We start from the raw sequence: 22,387 nt of genomic DNA on the forward strand, positions 1-22,387 counted from the left end.
CACTGCTGTACCGTGGGAATTTCTCACGGTACAGCGGGGACGTAAAGCAGCTAACTGGAGCAGCGCTGCCTGAACTCCGGCGAACCCGCTTATGCAGTGACGGGGCTGCTTTACGGCCCCATCATTCTAGCGGAGGCAGCGGTTCAGAGCGGTCACATTCTATGTGGCTGCTCTGAACTGGAGATCTTCGTGGGACACTCGTGGACTACTACGGAGGGGTAAGGATAAGGTTGTGGTTTATTATTTTATATTTTATTACAGGAGATCGATGGCTTCGGGAAATTAGGTGTCTAGGTGAGTATAGGTGTAGTTTTTTATTTTTTACTTTATTTTAGGTGGCGATCGGCGGGGACAGGTAATGTATGAACTAATTTATTGTAGGTAACCACTGGCCACCAATGACATGTATTTAACATTTATTGGGGACACAGTAGGGCAATTTATATAGCAGGATCAGGCTGATGGGAACTACTGCTCCCATCGAGCTGATCCTGCTGGCAGGAGTGGACGGGGGACAGACATAGGCCGATGGGAGTAGTAGTGTCACATCGGCCTATGTCTGCCTGCACGCACACACCCGCACACATCGCACAGACACCGAGCACACATCGCACAGACACCGCACACACCCCCAGACACCGCGCACACCCGCAGACATCGCACAGACACATCGCACAGACACCGCGCACACCCGCACACACTCGCAGACATCTCACAGACACCGCACACACCCGCAGACATCGCACAGACATCACACACACACACTTGCAGACACACGCACAGACACCCGCACACACCAATCATGACGGGTCTGGGAGGTGAGGCTGACCTGTGAGACCGTGGGAAAGTTCATGTGAGTTCATGCAATGCAGTCAAGCATGAACTCACATGAACCCTCTGAGGGCACCGCGGCGACTTCAAATGAACAGCTGATCGGCATCACCTGATACCTCAGCTGTTCATTTGAAATAACCGGCGGGAAAGCGCAGCACAGAACGGGAAAGCCGGCGGTGAAGTCTTTTCACTGCCGGCTTCCCCGCCCGGGTCCTTCGCTCCCCGCTCCTTTGTGCTGCACTCCCCGCCCGGTCCTAACTTACGATCGGGATGGGAGGTGGCGAGGGGAGCGGAGGATCGGGGTGGGAGGCTGCGGGGAAGCAGTATGGGGCTGTGTGATTGTTTAAAAGCCGGCGGCTTTTTACCGCCCGCCGGCTTTTAAACAATCAGGAGAATTCTCCCACGCTGGGATGGCATTCTGATGACAGGCTGGATCTCAGCTGAGCTCTGCCATCCAGCTTGTCATCCTTCAGAGACACTGCAGAGCGCATGCATTATGGGAACTTCCGATTCCGGTATTCGATATTGTAAAAGTATCGGAATTAAGTATCGGAATTCCGATACCGCGAATATCGGCCGATACCCGATATTACAGTATCGGAATGCTCAACACTACTTGTCACAGAAGCGATGCGAACTTCCCAGCTCCGGACACAGCGCAGCGCTTCTGTGACAAGTGAAAGCTGTCGGCACAGAAGCCCTGCGCTGTGTCCGGAGCTGGGAAGACACTGCGATGTGTCAGAAAAGTTCGCTAGGTTCTGTCTGTCTCCGCTGCTGGGAATACGCTGCGCTGTGTCCCAGGCCTGAGAAGACACAGCGCAGCGATGTGTCAGTTTCAGCACAGAAGCGCTGACTGTCTGGACCTACCGCCGCCGTATTTTAACTCCCTCCACCTTATATTAACTCCCATATGGCAGGGATACGGCCACGGCAGCTTATTAACACCCCCAGAGTATCCCCGCATGTCAATTTCTGAAAGTTCAAAAACATTACCGGCGTATAAGACGACCCCAGACTAGACAGAAGATTTTTCAGTCTTCAAAAGTCGTCTTATACGCCGGAATATACGGTATATGTTTCTTCCTGTTTAACATGTGCATGGAACAAGATGCCATGATCTTTTCATTTTAGGACTCCTTAAACCTCTTCCAGTTCCATCCAGGCCTTGGGGATCAATCTCAATGGATTTTATTGTGGACCTACCTCCATCTAAAGAAATGACTTATCTTTAGTGTGGTGGATCGGCTCACAAAGATGGCCCATTTTATTCCAACTACAGGGACTCCTACCGCTGAACAAACCGCAGAATTAATGGTCAGAGAGATATTCAGGTTGCATGGAATTCCTGACAATGACATTTCTGATAGAGGTGTTCAGTTTACTTCAAAATTTTGGAAAACTTTCTGTATAGCTTTAGGAATTACTGTCAATGTGTCTACTGCTTTTCATCCACAATCCAATGGCCAGACTGAAAGAACTAACCAAACTCTTGAACAATATCTGAGCTGTTTTTTTATTTCTTACTTGCAGGATGACTGGGTGGACTATTTACCAACAGCATAATTCGCCTACAATAATTACAAACACAGTTCTACATCTCAAAGTCCATTTTTTGCTAATTATGGCTTGCATCCATAATTTTTTCCTAATCTTCCATGTAATACTTCTGTCCCTGCTGTTTCTGACAGGTTTACAAAGTTGCAGGAAGCTCAAAAAGAATTAATTGAGCTGTTACAGAAGACCTAAGCAGATTATAAAAAAAAAGTAGATAAACATCGCAAAGCCCCTCCTTCCCTTCAGGTCGGTGACTAGGTTTGGCTATCTACTGTGGGGTTTCTACTCACTTGGGTGCGTCGGGAGGCAAACAGGAGGCATGTTCATTTAAATGTCCATGTCTGTTTATTACGTCATAAACCAGGCAAAAGCAAAAGGAGTATAAACAGCCTTTAGTTCAGGCAAAAACAAAATAAAGAGTCCTTAAAACAAAGTCTCTAGTTAGCCAGTCCTGTGGGCACACACGTAGTATACCGTCCAGTACACTGGCTCAGTGGGGAGGCCACAACACACAGGAGGCCTTCTCCCTCCAAACACACAGACCATGTGCCAAACAATGGCCTCCTTTTTATACTTTAACCACACCCAGAGGTGAGGTATGTGGTAGCAAGACCCGCCCATCTTTCAAACTACCTGTAACCCGGTCCCAGGTACACCAAACAGTCCTCTTAGTGCTTATGTGCACTAGAGCAACACTCCGTGTTACATCAAAGAGAACAGCCATCTCTGTGATACATACCTCCCATCAACTATGCATCCGTTAGCCACCTTACACTACAAAAAACCTGAAAACAAACGTACTGTCGTCGAATTTGGATAAAAAATTCATAGGACCTTTTAAAATTTCTACACAATTAACCAAGTTGCCTTCCGTTTGAAACTTCCTAACAGCATGAAAATTCAATCTGTGTTCCATGTATCCTTGCTCAAACCTTTAAGTGAGAACTCGTTTCCAGGAAGAACTCAGCTACCTCCTCCACCAGAAATAGTCCATGGTGAAGAAAAGTACATTGTGGATAAAATTCTGGAGGAATATTACAGTATTTAGTGCAATGGAAGGGTTACGGACCAGAAGAGAATTCATGGGAACTGGAGTGCAACGTCCATGCACCCAAGCTTACAAGAGATTTTCATCAGAGACTTCCAGAGAAACCAGCACCTGAGATGTCCAGAGGCCATCTCGGAAGGAGAGGATTACTGTCAGGACTCGAACCCAGCAGCTCTTGTACACTAGGTGGCAACTCTTCCCTCTGAGCTATTCAGCTCGCTGGACAGTTCCTGGCTAAAATAGATTCTAGTACCTGTATTGTTGCGGAGCGTCTCCACCCTGTGTTGCTCAATGTTGTGCAATCAGGAACTCACAGGATTAAGCCACTCTATTTAAACCTGGCCTAGCACCTCCTCCTTGCAAGATTATTGAGCCTCTAGTCAAGCTCTCCCTTCTCCTGCTGCTTCATACAAAGATTTTACTGTTCTCCTGTGTACAGATTCCTCGCTTCCCCTGACTACGATACCTGCTAAACCCTTCAAGATTATACTGCTTACCCTGGCATCCCTGACTACGCTACCTACCGATGCTGCCCCTAGTGGTTGCAATACCACTACTCCAATCCAGGTCAGTTCCTAACACCGGAATTGGATGTGACTATCTGAAATTGTTAAGTCATTTATGGAGGTTAGATCCAGGGGCGTCTGCAAAGAAACTGAAGGCACTTTCAGCCTTTGGGCCAGAGAGAAGTCCATAAAATCCTCTGCTGCTCCGGAATCAATACCCGCTTGTCCTGTGAACACAGAGGGACTGTAGGAAACAGATGTAGGCATGAGTAAATTTATCTTTACTGGAGGAAAGCGCTAATCCTATGGCACTACCTCCTTCCACCCCTAGGGTCTGCAATTCTCCCAGTTTAGCCTTCAGTTTTGAACAATTTGTGCGATAATGATTCCATTCACCACAACAACAGTAACGTGACAGGATCTTTCAGCTGGAGATAATCTATTCCAACTGATTTCCATGGGTTTTCACATGTGCTAATTTTCCATCCTTTCTCTCCAAAGAACCCCCCCCAAAGGGTCACAATTCTACATCTGATTTGATAAAAAAATAATTTCCTTTGCTTTTTTTATGATTAATAACTTTTTGTACATAACATTGATCACCATAGTTTTTGGTGTAATACCTCTGGAACTGTTTTTATTATGGTTTTATATTCATTTTAGGAGTCCTTCTACAATTTTTGTTATTTTATGTTGTTAATAACTGTTTTTGATTACAATATTCAGCAAATATTGTATTACTTTCCCTTATTGTATAGTACAGTGGTGGCGAACCTATTCCATGCGTGCCAGAGGTGGCAAGCAGAGCCCTCCCTTTGGGCACGCACGCCATCCCCTCAGCACTAGCGCCGCTGCCGCCACTCTCCTCTGCGCGCGGCGTCCTATGATGCCGCGCATCGTCCCATCACGCAGCGCGTCATCCCATCAGACGGCACACAAGTTGAGGAGGGTGAGGGTGGCGCTAGTGCTGAGGGGATGGCGTGCATGCAGAGGAGAATGGCAGCGGCGCTAGTGCTGAGGAGGGTGAGGGTGGCGGTGGCACTAGTGCTGAGGATATGGCGTGTTTGCCCACAGGGAGGACTGTGATAAAGTACCTATGGACTTCCAAGGGCAATATCTAACTTATCTACTTTAGGTTTCCGGATTAAAATTTTTAGGTGAATGTTGAGGACAGGCTCATGAAGTGCTGTTTTGATACACTATTTATTTTAAAGGGAATCTGTCACCAGAAATAACGCTTTTAACCTGCAGATTAACAACGCTATTATGCTGCCCGACGCCTGCACCCAGCCAAATGCAGGGAAGAGAAAATAAACTGTATTCTCCCCGCCAGCATTCGGTTTCAGTCATGGGGGCGGCATCGGCGCTGGTTCAGTCACCGCTCTGAGAATACTGAGCGGCTGCTGTAACTGCGCCCCCTGCAGTGACTGACAGTCAGCTGCAATGCAGAGCCAGTCAGGACCGGGGGTGTGGTTACAGCGGCTGCTCTGTATTCTTAAAGCAATGAATGAACCAGTGGCACCCCATGTTTGAAACCAAATGCTGGCGGTGGGAGAATAAAGTTAATTTTCTCCCCACTGCATTAGGCTGCATGCAGGCGTCGGGCAGCATAATAACGCTACTAACCGCATATGGAGCATCATGTGGGGCCATTATACTGTATGGCACACTATGTGGGGCCATTATACTTTATGGAGGACTATGTGAGGCCTATTATACTGTATGGAGCACTATGGGGGGCCTATTATACTGTATAGACAGAAAAAACTAACCGGCACATCCAAAACAAGAAATAAGTGTGTACAGGTGCTTACTAGGAGCAGCTACCTCCATATACAACTAACAAATAAAGCAGCACTCTGCAACGCACAGTATGCAAACATGAAATATATGACATTTGAATAGCATTACTGCTGTAGAAAATAGAAATAAATGAGAAATATTAGCACATAAATTGGCTACTTCATGTGTACCTGGTAGCCATGGTAAGGAGTTTCTCGATACCGGGACCCTGCCAATGTGAACTCCTTTCTAAGAGACCAAAGTCTGCATGTGTATGGAAAGGCAAAATAGAGAGGAGTTCACATTGGCAGGCCAATTTATGCGCCAAGACTTCTCAGTTGTTTCTATTTTCTACAGCAGTAATGCTATTCATATTTCATATATTTCATGTTCGCATGCTTAGCGTTGCAGAGTGCTACTTTATTTGTTAGTATTATACTGTATAGAGCACTATGCGAGGCCCATTATACTATATGGAGGACTATGTCAAGCCCATTACACTTTATGGAATATCATGTGGCGCCATTATACTGTATGGAGCACTACGTGGGGCCATTATACTGTACGGAGGACTTTTTGTGGCCATTATACAGTATGGAGCACTATGTGGTGCCCATTATACTATATAGAGTATTTTTTGTGGCCATTATACTGTATGGAGGACTGTGTGGAGCCCATTATACTATATGGAGTATCTTTTGTGGCCATTATACTATATGGGGGGCTGTGTGGAGATTACAGTTGGAGAATCATACTATGATGGAGTCATCATTCTTTGTTGGGGGGATTGAGGGAGAGGGGTACAGTAGGATCATCATACTGTGCACATGGAGGAATTCACTGTGGGGGGAATGATAATAAAGTATGATGCAAACAAAAGTATCTGTTTTATTCAAGATTTTTCATCCTTTGTTATTATATATGTAAATTAGGCCATTGGGCCATATACTTTTTACTGCTCTTACATAAAATATTATATTATTCCACTATTATTTGACATCCTCAATTGTAGACATTTTTTTAACAAATATCAAGGTTGGCCTGCGACTTTGTCCAAGCTTTTAACTTTGGCCCTTTGTGTATTTGAGTTGGTCATCCCTGGCTTAAAGGTTTATTCTCATCATGATAAAGGATTAAAATTGCATAGAGGTTGTAAAAACAAACAACTTTGCAATTTTACTTTTGATCAAAAATCCTCTCCATTCTCAAGAACAGACCTCCTCTGCAATCGGTGGCTAGTATCTTAGGTTCGGAGTGCAGTGCTTACAAGCTCTTTGCTATAGACTCTAGAACGCGCTAATGTACAAGTTGTTTTTCTAAACGAAAACCTCAGGTTCAGTTGCTGTGTTGGGACTTGGCAATAAATGAGTGGGTTTTGGATTGCAGTTTGGGCACTCGGTCTCTAAAAGATTCGCCATCACTGGTACAGTATATCTGTTTCAGTGTATTATCCACAGTTCTATTGTTGTTCACGGTACTCATTTTTACTCACACAACCTCTTATTATAACCCAGTATTATTTCATTGGTTTACAGTAATGTCCATCTACTTTTCTTTGTTTCTTCGCAGTCCTGTGTGTTTTCATTAGTCAACAGCCATGTACATCTGCCTAGATCCCAGTAAAACTTAGATGCCTCCTCGTTTCACAGCTTGGTCAAACACCTAAAACCCCTGTAACTGCCTGGTGCTTTCTCATTGGTTTACGGCCCTATCCATCTTCCCACCCGTCACACAGTTTAGTATTATTCACTGGCTATCAGTCTCTATAACAATTGGTTACTTAGCAACCTCTTTTTTTATACCTCGTACTAACTTAAACAGCTCTCTATTTATGAACAAAAACTATTACCTTGTTTTACTACTTTATGATTCATTGAAGAATAAATATTAGTAATGGTTGTACGCATTCTTTTATTATATTTATACTCTCTGATTTTTACCACATCGCATTATTTGTATGTGTCCTCCCCTTTGTTGTTAGGGTTTCCCCGTATTTTTTTACCTATTGTTAACTGCTTTTGTCTATGGCTGTACATGTGTGGCCTAAGGAAAGTGTTGCTACGAAGCTGATACATGTAGCCTTGCTTGTAACCTGTTTTGTTGATCCAATAAAAATGGTGAACTATACCCTGGAATGATTCTCTACTTCAGCAGTGCTTTTATTCCCATTTTTTACATTTTCCTTAACTAAATTTCTATAAGATGGTGGTGCCCTGCCTAATCCGTGTGTATGAGAACAGCAGCAGCCTTAGATGGGTTTTCCCAAGAATAAAGTTGATTTTAATCAATAAATCTTGGAATGATAAAAAGTTCCACAATTAGAGGTGTTAAAATAAAATGTTCCTGTGCTGAGATAATCTTATAAATGCGTCCCTGGTATGTACTGTGTAATGGCTGTGTCTGACAGTGTAGGAGCATGGTCTGATCATACCACATCTCCTTAAATCTTTGAATCGCAGATATCAAGGCATCAGATTAGTTTATTTAAAGAAAACCTGTCAGCTGATACATGCTGCCGAAACCGTAGGCGTTTCATAGAACAACCTGCTTTTAATACCTGCTGGGAATTGAGAGGCAATGTGTACTAGTCGTACAGGCGGCTTCTCCCTGCCCACTGACAGACTAGCAAGCCTCTGCCTACGTGCGCATATAGGCAAAGGTTTCCCAGTCACTGTCAGCGGGCAGAGAGAAACCGCCGGGAACAGCCTTATATGTCTGTCTCTGAAATGCTGCGGTGTTTCAGAGAAAAACATGCTTTTAATACCCGCTGGGAATCAAGCCACAATGTATACTAGTCATACAGGTGGGTCCCCGGCGGCTTCTCCCTGCCTGCTGACAAAGGCTAGCAAGCCTTTGCTTAAGTGCGCGCATAGGCAAAGGCTTGCCAGTCACTGTCAGTGGGCTTGGTCTCCGGTGGCTATCAACAGCATGTTGAAATGCTGCAGCATTTCAGAGACAAAAATATATGGCTGTGATCATACAGCGAGTGGCTGATACATGCTGCTTGCGGTTTGGGCAACATGTTTCAGCTAACTAGTTCTCTTTAACTTTCTATGACCTACATTACTTGCCTATATATACTGCTTAGGAGGGTTAATTCTTATGACACATTCTCTTTAAATGGTGTCTTGTCCTGATGGTCCGAAATATCTTAGACCTGCACAAAATAAACTTTTGGCTCTTGTCGTCTAAAGCTTAGCTGCAAAATATACAAAGTATATAAAAAACAAACAAACAATTCAAGAGAAACTGTCACCAGGTTTTCCCAATATAAACTACTGCCAACGCCTTTAATGGCACTTTCATAGTAGTCTAGCAAGCTATTGACTCGCTCGGCTCTCACAGAGGTAGACAAGGGAACACTTCTTGGGTTAACCTCCTGCTGGTTTATTAGGACACGGCATAAACCACTGCAGGGTTCCAGAAAATAAACACGGCCTTTCCAGCATAACGAGAAACAAAACAAAAATAATGTATAGCACAGTTCATAAGTGAGCAGGAGTTCGCCTGCTCGGGGTAACACAACAAAGTTCATAAAATATCCTTCTGTGGAGCTCTCTGGCTTCCACACACAGTCTGGAGACTTCCTTCCCCAAACAACACCACAGAGAAAAAAAAAACAGTAGCTGAACATTTGACTCCTCTAGCCACACCTTTGAGATGGAGATATGGTGAGCAGGCGTCCCACCCATCTCACACCTGCTCACAAAAAACCCAAGCCAAGATGGCTGATTAACCTCTTCAACATCTAACATGCTGGAGACAAGCTTCTAGGTTTCACATCACGGAAGATAGCAACCTCTGTGACACATCTCCCCTCACATACATCATCAGTGACCCAGTCACACTGTATATAAGTCCCCAACTCCTCTACATACCCCAAAACATGTTTAAATATCACCCCATACCACGTGGTCTGGTCCGATGGGAATGACTGGTCTTGCTTTGTGGTCTTGCCTCCTCCTGCTTGCTTCATGTAGATAAAGCATCCCATGTCATCCACACAGTGTCCCCAATAGCACTCCTGTGCGGGCGTACTTCGGTCTGCCCTGCTGAGGGCAGAGCAAAGTACTGTAATGCGCATGCGCCGGGAAAAGTCAAAGAGCGCCAATGACCTGGTGGTATAGCCGGCGCATGAACATTACAGTACTGTCCTTAGCAGGGCAGAGCAAAGCATGACTGCACATGAGCATTTAATTCAATATTGTGTCATCTCTGAGTCATTTATGTTATATACTTTTATTTTTTAATCATTCTTCCTGTATAAAATCTTCATTCACTTTCTTTTTTATATGAACGAAAATACATGTGTATTAATCCTAACTGTGAGCACTTGCCTTCATCTCAGACCCTGATGCACGATTCAGCCCTGAGCTCATCTGGAGGAACAGCTCTGAGGATAACTATTGACAGATGTCTATTAAGAATATGGAAATTTCAATAAAGATTTTTTTTTTTTTTTTAATTTAAATGGAGGATATTTATACTGAAATTATACAACAGGACTGCATAGTCGGTATGTTGTTCATGTATGCGCAGAAAAAAAATTAATTAGGGTGATAAAGATAAGTCATTGCTTACTTACCTGTATTTTTTGGAGGTTCCATATACACTGGTGCTGGAGGTTGACCACTTTGCCAGCCATACTGAGGATATCCTTGATAATCTGGTTGCCCTGGCTGATATCCTGGTTGCCCTGGCTGATATCCTGGCTGGCCGGGCTGATATCCTGGCTGGCCGGACTGGTATCCTGGCTGATATTCTGGCTGCCCTGGCTGATTTCCTGGTTGCCCGGGCTGATATCCTGCAGGAACGGGTGGATAACCAGGATACTGAGGTGGGACACCTTGTGGCTGTCCATATGGCGGATAAGATCCAGGTGGATTAACCCCTGTGTATGGTGGAGGATTTTCATAATTCATAGTGAACTGTAATCCAAAAAAATTGAAAATAAGTGTTCAGACAAGGCTGAATAACATTCTACTTTCAAATAATTTTAATAACATGTTATGAAACACCAATCCAGTTTAGAGTAAAGTCACACTGCCCTGTCTGTTTGCCATGTGTGCAGTTTGTGGCACATACTGGATATCAAACGTATCCATAAGACACACTAGTATAGTTCTTTGCCTCTGTCAAGCTGATATAAGTACAAAGGCGTTCTGCAGAAAATAAATGTATACCATGCAGGATAGCTTTGTTTTTTTTTATACATGTGACCATTTAAAGAGAACCTGTTACTAGGTCAAAAGTGTCTAGGCATGGTTTTATTTTTTTCCTGTTGCTCCCATTTGTACTTCACTTTTTTCGCCATATTGTTCTTGAGATATGACCTTTTTATATTGTTTCATCTTTGTAACCATATGGCAGCTTATAAAAAAAACTATGGGGGAGGGGAGGTTGGCAGCGGAAATAAAGTTAGAGCAAACTGTCCACTTTTGACCTGATAACAAGACCTCTTTAAGTGGCGCATATCTCTGTATTAGTATACTGTACATAGAAAATGCCTTGAAATCTTCCCAACACCCTCCCAGCAAACACGGCAATGTTTCGATTTGCAGGGTGTCTATGTAATCATGGAAGATGGGGGACTACCGAAGGACTCTGTGTGTGCTATTTTGGTGCTCCTATGATAAATGTATATATAGTAGATTACAATAGCAAAGCAAAGCTGTAATTGTATTTCTGTAGAATAAAGTTAACAAGTCATTTTTTGTCACACAATATCATAAGAAGAAAACCTAGCAGCAATGACAAAATAGTTTAAAAGTAAATTATATTGCAAAATGTAAGGTGTCATTCAAAACAGCAATGTGTCCTGCAAAAAAACTATCTTAATTGAAAAGTAAAAAAGCTATGGCTCTTGGAGCATGGAGAGAAAATGGAGAAAAAATGCTTGGAGCATGGAGAAACAAAAACTAAAGTGAAAAATAATTTGACCATGGCAGAAAACTTATCAACCATGCTCCCGATGGAAAAATATATTCAGAGCTTCAGAATGTTATGGCAAGCGAAGACTGTTGATTATTTCTTTATTTACTAATGCCCACAGTGCGAATGTGCACCTCCACATTGCACTTATATCAACATGTGTGTCCAGCTCATTTCTTTAGTTTTGCTTTAGTTTTTTTGTACTTTGTACAGGGCTATGGCTCTAAGGACGACAGGGTAGACACCTGCCTAGTGCTCTAGCTCTTGCCTAAGGTGGGCGCACTTTGAAAAAAAAATATTGCTGAATGCCTACGACCGCAGGCATTCAGCGCAGTGACGGCCAGGGTGCAGAGACATAGTCGAGTAGTTTCAGTCACTGACGCCGGTCACCCTCTCTATGCCAGCGCCCTGGCCGTCGCTCCCTCCCTGCACTCAATTGTATTCGTATCCATGACAGGTGATATATTCAGCCTCCTGCTCCACCGGGAACTCCAGCAAGATGCAGGCTACTTCCGGCCTGCACCTTGCTGGAGAAGGCGCACACAGGGGATGTCGCATGGCGTGATGCAGTGACATCAACGCGCAGTCAAGCACTCACTACTGCACTTCATAGAAGAGGAGACAGAGGACAGGTAGCCTGCATTAGGTGAAGCAGCTTTAGCGGGGGTATAGTTATTACCAAGATTAATTATAGCAGAATCTAGCGATTGGTACAGGACGCATAAAAAACACTTAAAAACTAACTTTTAATAAATTCCTTTAAAAAACTTTATAAATCCTAAAGTGCAAAAAATAGTGCTCACACACGTGATGAGACAAATATCTCTGTGTACAGAGACCAGACAAAAGGAAGGTGCCTGTTTGATTCCTCTTTTGCCAAACATAGGGAGACAAACAGTCAAGTATTAACCTTACTCCCAGTTTATGGTATAGTGTTTTTTTATCTCCTCTTATTCATCTGTTTATAAAATACTAACAATCATGTAGCACACAGAGAAGAAAAAGGAATAAATGTATTAGTGCAGGTAATGCATCCACTATTTATCCGACTCAGGACCAACTTAGATTAGTGAGATGGGCCACACCAATGCACTGTAGTTTATCCAAATGCACTTAAACACAAAATACCATGCTAGAAACGGCACAAAATCATACAGGATGTTCACTCTGCATGCTGTTCCATCCAATGATCATTATAGAACGCACTGAAAATATGATAACCACACAGGTTTCTACATATCCTGAAGCATGACATGCTTGTAATGCCCCTAACATTATAATCATAGCACCAGGCAACAGCCCATGCAAACTCTGTGCAAACTTGTATATAAGATAAGGAACAATCTCACCCCTTATTTTATCTTGGCCACTGTCAGAGATCACTACTGTGGAGAAACTCTGTCCATTTACAGGAATTACTGATGGCTAAGTTGCCCTCAAAGCTTACATCCGACGCGTTTCGTCTAGTGTAGACTCATCAGGGGAGAATTAATTAAGGTCTGCCACATATGTAGCACCCTGAGGATTCGGCTGCTACAGGGGTATTGCACCTCAACCCAGAGGTGTGATATTCCACTCTCGGGTAAGGATGGAGTGTGGAACTGAGCTCGGTAGGCTGCATGCACTACACACATCCCATTTCCGAGGAGCAGGCCGACGGTACTCCCACTTAGAAATGTGCAGGTACGACCGAGTCTGTTCCTGGCTGGAGTGGGAGGGGGGTGGTACATCCCAAGTAGTGTAGGGGCAGATAGGGGGAGCAGCCTGGGTAAAGATAGGAGCTCATTGGGTGCTGGTCACCTGAGCTCACACATAGAGGGTGTATATAAGGTGGGCACCATCAGAGAACAGGGTCAGTCTGTCAGAGTAAGAAGCAGAGGTCCAGATGAGCCTGCAGAGAGAGAGTGGAGCAGAGAAGAAAGACCCAGAGAAGACAAAGAGAGGACTCTGAGAACCCAAATTCAATCCCCGGGTGAAGAGTCAGCAAAAGGGTACCGGATCCCAAGCTGGTGGGGGCAAAAGCACACCCTAGCCAGAGACCGGAGGCCGTGGGCAGCGTCTGCCACGGCCACCCACCACATCCACCCCGAAGGCATACCACGTGGAGGGTCAGGGAACCCAAGGCCAAGGGTGTCCCAACAGAAGGCCCGAGGGAGCTGGACCTAGGTGGATCACTAGTGGGGACGGCCAGAGGAAAGGACAGAAGGAGAGCTCAGGGTCACGCTCCGGACTTGCTTGGGGGTTGGCTGAATCAAGGACCTGGTGGACGCAGCACGGCTCGGGTGGTCACTTGAAGCTGGAGTGACCGGAACATCAGCAGTGAGTAAATACCCTAAACTGCACAACCCGACTCTGTCTTCATTTAACAACTATGCTGCACCACCACAACCCCCATCCTCTGCACCTGACCCCCTGAGGCTATACCCCACCCGTTGGGGGTTATACCACCAAAAGCTGCACCAACACCATCAGCCTCAGCGGACCCTGCTGCAGCGGCGGCCATAGTGACCGCAATACAACGGGTGGCGTAGTCGACATTAAGAACTTAATAACATCTGTAGGACTGCCACATACAACTGAGTTTGACACCCTGGGCACGGACCGGGTCACAGCCACTCGGAAGACTACAACTCCCATCTGATCCGGCTCCGGGTATTCCCCTAAAGAATATGGCCCAGGGGGCGCGTCACATACAGACAGCATCTTGAGATCAGTGCTTGCCGCTCAGTGAACTCATTGCATGTGTTTCTTTGAGCAAGACCGCGCCATCTTCGCTCCGCCCTCGGCATGTGATGCAAATCCGGTCTGTGGACCGCATTTCTGGCCAGTGAACCACATATCCGGGCGGTGGAACGCAAGCCATAGCGAAACTTCCAGAATGTGCGCTCCATCGTTCGAAACTTAGCTTACGGTCACCCTGGAAATGATGGGAGTATTCAGTACTCCATGAAAATCGTGCTGGCAGTAAAAAATTTGTATAGGCACAGGGGGGCTGACCACTATATTACAAAAAGAAGAACACTGATTTATCAGCCTTTGACCTAGGTGTTTTATGTTGAAAACCTATGGTCATACCCTCAAATAGCGTTTAGCAGGATAATACCTCTCAGGCAAGTATATTATGGCAATGGTTTTCAGAGGTGGAAACAATTAGGTCAAATTTTCCTCAAAAAAATGAAATGGGGGAAAAAAATAAATAAATAAATGAATAGATAAATAAGGAGCCACATGCATTGGTCAAAGATGTTGGCATTCCTGTTTTTTTAGAGTGATTAGGTGAACAAGCTTTTTTTTTCTTAATTTCTATAATACTTGGGCTTAAAATAAGGCGCTGTGCAGGAGGGGGGCATAAAATGACAGGCTATGCAGGGGGGCATAGAACGAGGGGCAGTATAGGGGGACCGAGTTAAAAGTTAATCATCAATTTTTCATTTTTTTTCAACAAAATTTACAATGTGACAAAATACCTAAAAGTGACACCATTTTAAAAACCACACCGCTCAGTGTGCTCAAAATCACATTTCAGAAGTTTGTTAACCCTTTAGGTGCTGTACAGGAATTAAAGCAATGTTGAAGGAAAAAATGAAAATTTTACCAAGAAAAAAAGGTTGCGTTATCCCAAAATTTTTAATTTTCACAAGGGTGACAGAAGAAAATGGACCATACAATTTGTTGTGCAATTTCTCCTGGAGTACATCGATACTCCATATATGATGAAAAACTACTGTTTGGGTGCATGTCAGGGCTTGGTAGGGAAGCAGCAGCATTTGACTTTTGCTGGAATAGGTAGCAGACGCCATGTCATGTTTGAAGAGCCTTTGCTGTGCCTAAACAGTTGAAAACCCCTACAAGTGACCCCATTTGGGAAACTACACCCCTCAAGGAATTTATTTAGAGGTATGGTGAGCACTTTGAACATACAGGTGTTTCACAGAATTTTATAATGTTGAGCATTTAAAATAAAGAAATAATTTTTTCCCACAAAAATTTTACTTTAGCCCCAAATTTTTCATTTTCATAAGAGTAGCAGGAGAAAATCGACCAAACAATCTGTTTAAAATTTCTACTGAGTACACCGATGTCCTATATGTGGTGGAAAACTACTGTTTGGGGATACGGCAAGACAGAGGGTAAGGAGCGCCAATTGAATTCTGGAGCTCAATTTTGGCTGGAATAGATTGCACATTCTATGCCGCATTTGAAAAGCCAAAACAGGAGAAACTGTATACAGGATATAGATAGAGCTGAACCACCCAAAAATAATTATAATGGCACTGTGCTGAAACCAAGAAAGGAGAGGAAACCGAACAAAACAAGAAGTATTTTCTTGGTAAAAATAGCACCATCCATACGATAAGAGACACTTTGAATATAAATGTAATACTTTATTAATCCAAGTGAACAAACAGCACACTCTTACCACAAAAAGCATTTTAAAAGCAAAACACAGAATAAACTGTTTTTGCAAAACATACAAGGAAATGTAAAGATGTGGACATGTAAGTGACGCGCCCCCTGGGCCATATTCTTTAGGGGGAATACCCGGCACCGGATCAGATGGGGGGTTGTAGTCTCCGAGCGGCTGTGACCCGGCCCCGTGCCCAGGGCGTCAAGCTCAGTGTTATGTGGCAGTCCTACAGATGTTATTAAGAGTTCTTTTGTGTCGACTACGCCACCCGTTGTGATGCGGTCACTGTGGCCGCCGCTGCAGCAGGGTCCGCTGAGGCTGATGGTGGGTGCGCAGCTTGTGATGATAACCCCCAACGGGAGGGGTATAGCCTCAGGGGGAACAGGTGCAGAGGATGGGGGTTGTGGTGGTGCAGCATAGATGTTAAAGGAAGACAGAGTCGGGTTGTGCAGTTTAGGGTATTTACTCACTGCTGATGTTCCGGTCACTCCAGCTTCAAGTGACCTCCCGAGCTGTGCTGCATCCACCAGGTCCTGGATCCAGCCAACCCCCAAGCGAGTCCGGAGCGTGACCCTGAGCTCTCCTTCTGTCCTTTCTCTGGCCGTCCCCACCAGTGATCCACCTAGGTCCAGCTCCCTCGGGCCTTCTGTTGGGACACCCTTGGCCTTGGGTTCCCTGACCCTTCATGTGGTGTGCCTTCGGGGTGGATGTAGTGGGTGACCGTGGCAAACGCTGCCCACGGTCTCCGGTCTCTGGCTGGGGAATGTTTTTACCCCCACCAGCTTGGGTTCCGGTACCCTGATGCCGACTCTTCACCCGGGGTTTTAATTTGGGATCTTAGAGTCCTGTTCTTCTATGCCTCTGGGTCTCTCTCTCTCCTCTCTCACTCTGGGTCTTTCCTTCTCCTCTGCTCCTGACTTGTTCTCTGCATCTGACCCTGTTCTTAGTTGGTGCCCACTTTATATACACCCTCTATGTGTGAGCTCAGGTGACCAGCACCCAATGAGCTCCTAACTTTACCCAGGCTGCTCCCCCTATCTGCCCCTACACTACTTGGGATGTACCACCCCCCTCCCACTCCAGCCAGGAACAGACTCGGTCGTACCTGCACATTTCTAAGTGGGAGTACCGTCGGCCTGTTCCTCGGAAATGGGATGTGTGTAGTGCATGCAGCCTACCGAGCTCAGATCCACACTCCATCCTTACCCGGGAGTGGAATATCACACCTCTGGGTTGAGGTGCAATACCCCTGTAGCAGCCGAATCCTCAGGGTGCTACATTCCCCCCTGGTAAATCACAGCACGTCCTCGGGCTGTAAGACATAACACCAAAAACATACAAATTTTTTTTTTTTTAAACATATAAAACATATACATAATAAAACATCATATAAAACTTTTCAGATAAAACATTCTCGTCGCCTCTGGCTCCTCCTCCGGTCACTGTGCAACTGTTGACCGGGCAAAGTGCGACAGTCTTTCTAGAAAAATGGTTTTCCCATAAAACCGGTAGGGGGCGCTTTAGGACGCGCAACTATATACAAGGATATGGCCGCTCTCAGTCCTCGGCCAGTTAAGGAGGGAAAGGGAATGGCTGCTCACAGTCCTCAGCCTGTGGGATTAAGGGTAAACAGTTCACTCAGCTGGTCCCAACGGGGACTATATTTGCAGTAACAGTTTCAGTTTCTTTATACCCCGATTGGGTAACTTATTTACAGCACCTGCTCTGCCGCACTCAACGGCGTCTTCCTCCTGCTCTTTGCTTATAGCTGGTGGTAACTTCAGACCCGTCCGGGTCCTCTTGCTCCTCCTCCTCGCACCGCAACTCCTCCTCCGTCAGGCGGTGTACGTGGAGGGCGTAAGGTCCTTTGGCACACTTGTGCCGGGTAAAGGTGACCTCGTCCCCGATATAAAGGTCACGACCTCTGTGCGTGACAAAGACGTCGCCGGGGGTGTTGTGGTCTCTGATGAAGCCCCACCCATGCTGCATGTTGAACTTAATTACAGTCCCGGTGGTGCGGGGACTGTGCGCTGCACGGGGGTCCCTCCTGGTTCGGCTCTTCTGCTCGGCGCTCCTTATTTGGGCCTGTTGTTCCCGGACCCGCCTCTCTCTCCGCTCCCTCGCAAACTCCTCGAGCTGCTGTCGGCAGCACTCCGCACGCTCCGCTGCAGCTGCCCTGGTTTCTTGAGTGAACCCCATTAGGTCTTCTCCGGTGGGGTCCCACTCAAACTGCGCTTCTGCTAGCGGGGGCGAGATCCTCTTAACGGGCTTTGGAGCCGGGATCAGGGGTTCACACATGGGCCTTGCCCTCTTTTGGAGCTCTTGTTCGTAGTACTCCCTGGGCCAGACAAAGGGCTGCCCGTCCGGCCATGTGTGTTGGGCGAACAGATCTTCTCCCAGATGCGGCACTTTAGGTTTTATGGGCGCGGTGGTGGTGGCGCCCGGGTTGCCCAGGCCTTGCGGCCAGGCCTGGGGCACCTGGAAGGTGAAGGGCACCGTTAATACGGCGGCGCCCTGGGCTACCTGGCCTTGCGGCCAGGCCGGAGGCTCCGCGGAGGTAGGGGGCGCTGTTGGTATTGCGGCGCCCGGGGGTACTAGGCCTTGCGACCAGGCTGGTGGTACTTCCTGCTTGGTCACGCTCGGGGTCGAGGCGTGTGACGTCACAGGGGTCGCGGCGGCGGCTTCCGGTTGGGGCCTAGTCTGCGTCGGTGACATGGCGTTTTCGGGCACAGCAGGGGGACTTTCGGGCTCTGCGACGGGGAGCTGGGGCAGGTGAGCGGTGTCCCGGCTTGGGGTGTAGACGTCCCCTTTACCTGCCTCCATGCGTTCGGCTCCCTTCTCGGCGCCGTCTCCGGCCTTTGGTCCTCCCGCGCCATCCTCAGAGGCAGTCTGTTTCCTCATCTTGGCTGGCGTGCTCCGGGTCTTGGTTTCAGCTTGCTGGGCCATCTCCCGGCTCCATTCCGCCAACGTCTCTCGCTGCACCCGGGCCATCCTCCGTGCGAGGCCCTCCAGCGCAGTCTGTGCACACTCCCGGTCTCGGGGGAGCTGTGCAAGGACCTCCACTAGGCCTAGAGGGGTCGTGGTGTCTAGCAGGCTCCTGACCAACGGGTCGGTGCTGCTCTGCTCTTCTTCCAGCAGGCTCCTGGCCAGCGGGCCGGTGCTGCTCTGCTCTCTGGACATCTCCGGGTGAGCTTCTTTGCTGCTCCTCTCCAGGCTTCCTGCCTCCGGGTGCGCTCGCTCCAGACTGCTCCAAGCGACACCCATCTTTGTTCTCTCCTTTCGTCTCCTCCCACCTCGAGGGCGGTCCCGGGGCAACTCGGTGACTGTCAGCTCCAGGGGTAGTTCTTTCACGCTGACAGACACCTCCAGCATCACAGTCTCTGTTGGTGGGGGCGGTTTCCACTTTTGGCGCCATTTTCTGTCCCGGCCCACGATGGGAGGCGGCCTCTCGCCCTCCTTTGGCACGCCCATAATGGCGTCCGCTGCTCTTCCAAGGCGGGAAATCTTCGGATTTGGCGGGAAGCGTCGCCCAGTGGCGGGAAACTCTGCAGATGGCGGGAACAAGCTGGAAATGGCGGACAATCGGCGGGACACGACCTGTGATGGGGTCCGATGGTGTGGACCCTCCGGAACCGGCGGGAGACTTCTTTCTGAGGTAAACTTGCACTTTTCTTCAGGCACGCAGTACCCGGGTGTTGCGGGCACGTAATCCTGCCGACTACGCCAAAGTTGACGCGCCCCCTGGGCCATATTCTTTAGGGGGAATACCCGGCACCGGATCAGATGGGGGGTTGTAGTCTCCGAGCGGCTGTGACCCGGCCCCGTGCCCAGGGCGTCAAGCTCAGTGTTATGTGGCAGTCCTACAGATGTTATTAAGAGTTCTTTTGTGTCGACTACGCCACCCGTTGTGATGCGGTCACTGTGGCCGCCGCTGCAGCAGGGTCCGCTGAGGCTGATGGTGCAGGTGCAGCTTGTGATGATAACCCCCAACGGGAGGGGTATAGCCTCAGGGGGAACAGGTGCAGAGGATGGGGGTTGTGGAGGTGCAGCATAGATGTTAAAGGAAGACAGAGTCGGGTTGTGCAGTTTAGGGTATTTACTCACTGCTGATGTTCCGGTCACTCCAGCTTCAAGTGACCTCCCGAGCCGTGCTGCATCCACCAGGTCCTGGATCCAGCCAACCCCCAAGCGAGTCCGGAGCGTGACCCTGAGCTTTCCTTCTGTCCTTTCTCTGGCCGTCCCCACCAGTGATCCACCTAGGTCCAGCTCCCTCGGGCCTTCTGTTGGGACACCCTTGGCCTTGGGTTCCCTGACCCTTCATGTGGTGTGCCTTCGGGGTGGATGTAGTGGGTGACCGTGGCAAACGCTGCCCACGGTCTCCGGTCTCTGGCTGGGGAATGTTTTTACCCCCACCAGCTTGGGTTCCGGTACCCTGATGCCGACTCTTCACCCGGGGTTTTAATTTGGGATCTTAGAGTCCTGTTCTTCTATGCCTCTGGGTCTCTCTCTCTCCTCTCTCACTCTGGGTCTTTCCTTCTCCTCTGCTCCTGACTTGTTCTCTGCATCTGACCCTGTTCTTAGTTGGTGCCCACTTTATATACACCCTCTATGTGTGAGCTCAGGTGACCAGCACCCAATGAGCTCCTAACTTTACCCAGGCTGCTCCCCCTATCTGCCCCTACACTACTTGGGATGTACCACCCCCCTCCCACTCCAGCCAGGAACAGACTCGGTCGTACCTGCACATTTCTAAGTGGGAGTACCGTCGGCCTGTTCCTCGGAAATGGGATGTGTGTAGTGCATGCAGCCTACCGAGCTCAGATCCACACTCCATCCTTACCCGGGAGTGGAATATCACACCTCTGGGTTGAGGTGCAATACCCCTGTAGCAGCCGAATCCTCAGGGTGCTACATAAGCACCCACCCTCCTCCAAAATATGCAATAATGTATAAGGGCAATAAATATTTCTAAAGAAATATCAAGATGTAAAGTGTATCAAGACAAAAGGAGCACCAATATAGAAAAGTTAAAAGAATGCAAAATGTGCAAATATACAATGAAAAGAACCAGATCAAGAATATAAACTTGTGACCTTTTGATATTACCCAAAACAGCAGAACCCCCACAAGTGACCCTATTTTGGAAACTACACCTATCAAGGAATTCATCTAGGAGTGTGGTGAGCATTTTTAACCCTCAGGTGATTCACAGAATTGTTTAACATTGGCCTGAGCAAATGGGAAATTACATTTTTTTCCACTAAGATGTTGCTTTGGCCCCAAGTTTTAAATTTTCAAAAGGGATAATAGGAGAAAATCAATGGCACAATTTGTTACACCATTTTTTCTGAGTACGCAATATCCTACATGAGGTCAAAAACAACTTTTGAGGCACAGTACAAAACTCTGAAAGGAAGAAGCGCCATATTGGAGTTCAGATTTTGCTGGAATGGATGGAAGTTGCTGTGTCACATTGGCAGAGCCCCTAAAGTGCCAGGACAGCAGAATCCCTTGATAAGTGATCCCATTTTAAAAACTACACCCCTCCCAATGAATTAATCTAGGGGTGCAGTGAGCATGTTGACACCCCATATGCATCACAGAATTTTATACCATTGGGCGGTGAGGAAAGAATAATTGCATTTTTACCACTAAAATGTTGTTTTAGCCTCGAGTTTTTAATTTGTATAAGGACTAATAGGAAAAAATGGACCTCACAGTACTTTTTCCATTGGCAGATGACGGACCTGAGTGGGGACTTGCTTTTTTTTTGTGGATTGAGGTGAAGCTTTTATTGGGGACATTTTGGATCACATTTATCTTGTGTTCTACGCTGAGAACTTACATCGGGGTTTCCATCTAAATCTCCGAATGACGTGATTCAGATGAAACCACAGAGGAATCCATGCACTATGAGGACGTAGAGAAGTTACTCTGGACTCCATCTGGCCTCTGTTCAGCGGTGTCCTTCTATTCAAAGGTGCACAAAACTGGTCAACCATGCTTTTATGCACGCTTATAAAGTCGAACACCGCTGGATCACAGGTCAGACAGCGTCCACACTGCCTCATTATAGGGAATTTTCTGACTGAATCACGTATTTCAGAGATTTACATAGAAACCCCGGTGTAAGCATTTAGCGTAAAGCGCAGGATAAATGTGCGACAAGCCTTACTACAATCTTTGGGAGGCAGACTGAACAAATTAACAGCAGGTCAAGAATTTTTCTATATATTTTTTATGTCATTCACCGTGAGGTATAAGTAATCAGACGGCTTTCTTCTTTATGTTGGTGATATTACAGCACTACCAGATTTATACAGT

General features: G+C 46.8%; 2 long non-coding RNA genes across 2 annotated transcripts in view; one reads left to right on the forward strand and one right to left on the reverse strand.

Annotated features, from left to right (window-relative positions):
* The first annotated feature begins 3,735 nt into the window (after nt 1-3,735).
* Nucleotides 3,736-22,387, forward strand: part of LOC141164400 (uncharacterized) — a 125,241-nt gene continuing 106,589 nt past the window's right edge. Inside the window, exon 1 of the long non-coding RNA XR_012250900.1 lies at nt 3,736-4,003. This is a non-coding gene — a long non-coding RNA (uncharacterized lncRNA). The remainder of the gene's footprint in view (nt 4,004-22,387) is intronic.
* Nucleotides 10,520-22,387, reverse strand: part of LOC141164399 (uncharacterized) — a 47,043-nt gene continuing 35,175 nt past the window's right edge. The window contains exon 3 of the long non-coding RNA XR_012250899.1: nt 10,520-10,652. This is a non-coding gene — a long non-coding RNA (uncharacterized lncRNA). The remainder of the gene's footprint in view (nt 10,653-22,387) is intronic.

The sequence above is a fragment of the Phyllobates terribilis genome, unplaced genomic scaffold, assembly GCF_046119375.1.
Source record: "Phyllobates terribilis strain yellow unplaced genomic scaffold, ASM4611937v1 Scaffold_10__3_contigs__length_209671492, whole genome shotgun sequence".
Taxonomy (NCBI): Eukaryota; Metazoa; Chordata; class Amphibia; order Anura; family Dendrobatidae; genus Phyllobates; species Phyllobates terribilis.